This window comes from Mercurialis annua, linkage group LG3 (genome assembly GCF_937616625.2).
Source record: "Mercurialis annua linkage group LG3, ddMerAnnu1.2, whole genome shotgun sequence".
Classification (NCBI taxonomy): Eukaryota; Viridiplantae; Streptophyta; class Magnoliopsida; order Malpighiales; family Euphorbiaceae; genus Mercurialis; species Mercurialis annua.
This window is the reverse complement of record NC_065572.1, coordinates 56196692-56202691: the sequence shown is the minus strand read 5'-3', so window position 1 is coordinate 56202691 and position 6000 is coordinate 56196692. Positions and strand designations below refer to the sequence as shown.

Sequence of the window (6000 nt, the reverse complement as noted above, 5' to 3'; positions counted from 1 at the left end):
AAATATTTTACGGAAAAATATTTTTGGTTATTTTTGAAATGTGGTATATTTGTTGAGATTTTCTAAAAATGTATTTTTAGAAAATTATGTGAATTGATGTGTGATAGAATTATATGGAATTATAATTCTATGTTTATTTATTGAAAATAAATAAACTATGTGGTGTATCGTATAAAAATACGATGACACGGAATTAGATAGTCGGAATCAAAATTTGGTTTGTGATTATGTGGTTTATATGGTTGAGTCGGTCTAGAGTATATCCTAGAATTTAGAGTTATTACATTTATTAATGTTTTAATCTCTAAATTAGATCCAGCGAGTTTTGTCGCGGAAACCGGCGAGCAAAGGTTTTGATATTCGACGGGTGATATTTTTTAATATTTGGAATAAGCGAGTACTGTGAGTGTGTTTACAACTTATACTGCTAAATATTAGTATTAAAAATATTGCGAACTGCTTTACATGATTTGCAAATGCTTTATTTTATTTTGAATTTAAATCGCATGAACTATTATACATAGTTTTGAAACCGATTTAGATTCATTGAAACATGCTTACTATTGGGCGGCAATAGTGCTGTGTGATCACCGGTATTGCATTTAGAATGGGTTGCATGTGAATGTGCTGTGTGAATCCTGGCGACGGCCTGGAAAGTCAGGCGACGGCCTAGACTCTGTGTGAACAGATCTTCAGAGGCAACGGAATATAGACGACCAAAGGCAGTCAGCAAACTGCCGAGATCTGAGAGGTTGAACCTTTTATTAAAAAAGTGAAATTGGCGACAGTATTTATGTACTGCCGAAATCCGTTGTATTGTAAGAAGAGTCTGGGACTTTCAAATACGTAAAATAAGAATAATCGGATTTGACTGGCTAAAAGTACAAAAAGAGAAAATAAATACGGCCAAAGAAAAATAAAAGGTTAACCCGAATATGATGAAATGATGTGGAATATTTATGTTTCCTGTGTTGAAAGCATATAGGAACATGAATCATGGTTTAGGGTTTCATATGAATCGGTAATCTGGAATGCATTGCTTTCATATTAATGTTTATTAGTACATGTTGTACGCATTCACCAGTTTTAATAACTGACCCCGTTGAATTTAATATTTTTACAGGCGAGTAGTTTGACGTGTGGATTTCCAATTTCTTGTTCCGGAAATCCCTGACTTGAACAAAGTGAGAATGACTTTCCTTTATGTGTCTAGAGTTGCAGTAGCTAGAATAATGAACGGTGATACCTTAGTAGTCGTTGGACTTATTTATGCTTTATATTTTATTATAACGCTTAAACTCTGATAATATGTAATATGTGAATGCTGTGCGAAAGTCCGAGCGACTGCACGAGTATAAAATGCGGCGAGCGCATCTGCATAATGAAATGCAGTTAAGTCCATAGAGAAATGGCCTGCATAGTGAAATGCAGTAATTACCATAGTAAGATGGTATGCATGTTGAGATGCATTATAAACCATAGAGAAATGGTTTTGAAACTATAATGCAATAATTAAAGAGAAAATTATGTGCATGTTTTAAATGGTAATTTTTATAAGAACGTTTTAAACTGCGATTTTAAAATGTTCGAAAATGATTTGAATTCCGCGAAAAAATTTTAAGTGAATTTTAATTTATTTTTAAGGCTTGCTACGGGTTTCGGAGCAACCACTCCCATTCCCTAGCGCCGGTCTCGACGCCGAGAATCGGGTCGTGACAAAGGTGGTATCAGAGCAATGGTCGAAAAACGGGCCATTGTCGAGTTTGATATCAAAGTGATGGTTTATAGTCTTAAACCATTACTAATATGAGTAAGGAGTGATAAAGTTGGTATCATTTCCACTGACTGAGTGATAGTCGAAAAGTGGTTGATAGTAAAGGTGGTATACTAATATGTGAAAGGAAACCTATGATGTTGTTGATTCCTAGGTATCATGGCATTAGATTAATCTAGCTAAGGATTGATAGATTAATATAGAGTCTACTGCAACATATAAGTTTCTGTCATGTCATTTGTTAAGTCATCATTTGTTTTAAATATTCCCAGCTGTGCTTAGGATCGAGTCTGTATGCTTGTTAGGAGTAAGTAGAGCCTGATAGTATACGATTAGAACGTTTAGATAGATTTTTAATAGACGACGTGCTTTGATCAGAATGGCTGATCAGCATGAGGAAAATATTCAAGAGGAGAATGTTCATAATGAGGAGTCCGTTCATAACGATGCGATACCCGCAGCAGGCGAAGGTCGTGGTCGTGGACGTGGACGTGGTCGAGGTCGTGGTAGAGGCTGTGGGCCTAATTTTAATATTCTGGGCTTTGATTTCGAACAATTTTTAGCTGGCATAGCAGCCATGCAAACGAATCAAGTGGAAGTGCAGAATATGCACAGAGAGCAGTTGGATTACCAACAGCAGAGAGTTGGTGCTAATGTTGATCGTAATCTCGTTATGGCTTACATGAGGCTTAAGCCCATGAAGTTTGATGGATCAAACGATGCATTAGATTTCTTAGATGAAGTAGAGATGAACGCTAGACGTCTTAATGCTAGTGAAAGACAGTCTATACTGATGGTGGAGATGTCAGTAAAAGGATCTGCGAAGGACTGGTTTCAAAGGCATATTCAACCAAGTATGGGAGAGATGACTTGGAATGAATTTGTCACTCGATTTAAGGAATTCTTTCTGCCGTTATCAGTAACGGAGAATCATCGAGAGAAGTTGTTGAATTTGAATAAGATAGGAAAGACGGTGCAGGAGTATGTGACGGAGTTCACAAGATTGAGTCGATTCACACCTGATTTGATGTTGGATAGAGATAGGGTGAATTCAAGGTTCATTAAGGGGCTAGGACCCGAATATATTGGATTGCTATCTGATGTAAGGAAGGATTTGGTGCAAATCATCGATAGTGCACGTCAGATGGAAAGTACTTTGATCCAATTTGGAAAGATCAATGTTACTGGTGAGCTCGTAAGAGAAGGAACTGCTAGTTCGAATACGAATAGGTTCACTGGACCATATCGTAAAGGATTTAAGAAAGGAAAGAAAGATAGGAGGTTCAGTATGTCTGGATCAAGTTCTAGTGGACGAAGTTCAGGAGGAACGATGCCACTATGTCCAACTTGTGGGAAGAAGCATTTTGGAGCATGCTATTGGGCAACTAGAGGATGTTACACATGTGGACAGCAAGGTCATTTCTCAAGAGAATGTCCTATGTCTGGACCACAAGGTTCAAGTGCTAGTGTTGTTCAACCAGTGTTTCAACAACCTAGACATGTATATCCTGCAGTGTCTGGGCAGGCACAGAATCAAAATGTGTTTAATGGACAACGTGGAAGAGGATATGGTTTTGGAAATCGTGGTGGAGGAAGGACCACAGGCGGACGAGGATCTGTAGCAACTGCTAGCGGAGGGCAGGCTAGAGTTTTTGCGATCAATCCTCAGGAGGCGAATGCATCGAATGCGGTAGTGCAAGGTATATTTTCAATATCTTCGCATGATGCATCAATTTTATTTGATCCCGGTGCTACGCATTCATTTGTATCGTCGAGTTTTGCATTAAAATTAGGAATTCAACCTGTGATTCTGCAAAACCCATTGTTAGTAGCTACACCTGTAGGCGAAAGCATAGACGTTATTGTAGTGTATCCGTCATGTCCTGTGTTAATCGGAGAGCGAGAATTGCTTGCGGATTTGTTGTTGCTTAATGTCTTAGAATTCGACGTCATCCTAGGAATGGATTGGTTGTCGCGACATTATGCGAATGTGGATTGTAGAGAGAAGATAGTGAAGTTCCATGCACCTGGAACTGAACTTATCTCTATTCGGGGAGAGAAGTTGGAAACCCCAAAGAGTTTAGTCTCGGCTTTGAAAGCGAGAAAGATGTTAAGTAAAGGATGTCAAGGATTTTTAGCTCTGGTACGAGATATCCAGAAGGTAGTGATGGACTTACAGTCTATTATGATGCTTCTAGGATCGGGTTAGGATGTGTACTGATGCAACATGGTCGAGTGATAGCTTATGCTTCTCGCCAGTTGAAAAGACATGAAGTTAATTATCCAACCCATGATCTAGAATTAGCAGCAGTGATATTCGCATTAAAGATTTGGAGACATTACCTATATGGAGCAAAATGCGAAATATTCACTGATCACAAGAGTCTGAAATACATATTTGATCAGAGAGAGTTGAATCTCAGACAGAGAAGGTGGATGGAGTTGCTAAAGGATTATGACTGTACGATACAGTATCATCCTGGCAAAGCTAACGTAGTGGCTGATGCGTTGAGCAGAAAATCAGCAGGAAGTTTAGCTCATATAACTTTAGTTGAGAAGAGGCCAATGATTAGAGAAGTGCATGCGTTGTTTGATCAAGGAGTTCAATTAGAGGTTTCGTATTTGGGGAGTTTGTTAGCTCAAATGACGATTAAACCTACATTGAATGATCAGATTAAGGAACTTCAGACAACGGATCCTCAACTAAAGCATGTTATTGCAGAAGTTTAAAAGGGAATGAACTCTGAGTATAATTTGAAAGATGGTATTCTGAAATTTGGTACAAGGGTGTGCGTGCCAAATGTAGAGGAATTGAAACAGAGAATTATGATGGAGGCACATGGATCTAAGTATAGTGTTCATCCTGGTTCTACCAAGATGTATCACGATGTTAAGGAGATGTATTGGTGGTATGGTATGAAAAGGGATATAGCAGAATTTGTTGCTAAGTGTCCGATATGCCAACAGGTGAAGTTGGAACATCAGAGACCATTTGGATTTTTGCAACAATTACCAATACCAGAATGGAAATGGGAAAGAATAACCATGGATTTTGTCGTTGGATTGCCTAAGTCGCAACATGGTTTTGATTCGATATGGGTTATCGTTGATCGAATGACAAAGTCGGCTCATTTCATTCCGATCAAGGTTACCTATACGGCAGCGAAGTTGGCACAGATTTATATTGGCAAAGTGGTCAGTTTACATGGAGTTCCTGTGTCAATTGTGTCAGATCGAGGATCAGTTTTTACATCCCGATTTTGGCAAAGTCTGCAAGAGGCTTTAGGAACGCGTTTGGATTTTAGTACAGCGTTTCATCCCCAAAAAGATGGACAGTCTGAAAGGACTATCCAGACTTTGGAGGATATGTTAAGAATGTGCGTTTTAGATTTCGGAGGCCATTGGGATGAGTATCTACCGTTAGTAGAGTTCTCATATAACAATAGTTATCATTCCAGTATTGAAATGGCACCGTATGAGGCGTTGTATGGACGTAAGTGTAGATCTCCAATCTGTTGGGAGGAAGTTGGAGAAAGAAAGTTGACAGGAGCTGAAATTGTTCAGGTTACGTCTGAGAAAGTGCCGTTGATTAAGCAACGTTTAGAAACTGCATTTAGTCGGCAAAAGAGCTATGCTGATGTGAGGAGAAAGGATATAGAATTTCAAGTCGGAGATTTTGTGTTTCTTAAAATATCACCTATGAAAGGTGTAATCCGATTTGGAAAGAAAGGAAAGCTAGCGCCGAGATATGCAGGGCCTTACGAGGTAGTTGAGCGAATAGGAAAGGTAGCTTATAAGTTAGCATTACCGTCTGAGATGTCGCAGGTACATCCAGTGTTTCACGTGTCGATGCTTAGGAAGTATATTCCTGACCCTCATAGACTTATTCAACCTCAGGAGGTTGAGATAGACGAGGAACTATCTTATGAGGAGGAACCCGTAGAAATTGTGGATACCCAGATTAGGAAACTCCGTAGTAAGGAGATACCTATGGTAAAAGTGCTCTGGAGGAGCCGTACAATTGAGGAATGTACGTGGGAAACAGAGGCGGATATGCGGAAACGATATCCCCACTTGTTTGCTCAAGGTAATAGTTTATTTTGAAATTCGAGGACGAATTTCTTATAAGGAGGGGTGAATGTAATACCCCGTAGAATTATTAGTGTTTATTTTCGCTAGTGTCCAATTTTAATTAATTAGGACCTCGAAAATAGTGAATAAATTCA

At 38.9% G+C, this 6000-nt stretch overlaps 1 long non-coding RNA gene across 1 annotated transcript; it reads left to right on the top strand.

The window, feature by feature from the left end:
- Positions 1-237: 237 nt before the first annotated feature.
- LOC126671533 (uncharacterized) lies at positions 238-1457 on the top strand. The gene is made up of 2 exons (XR_007639040.2): positions 238-402; positions 1124-1457. It is a non-coding gene; the product is annotated as an uncharacterized LOC126671533 (long non-coding RNA).
- The last annotated feature ends 4543 nt before the right edge of the window (positions 1458-6000 follow it).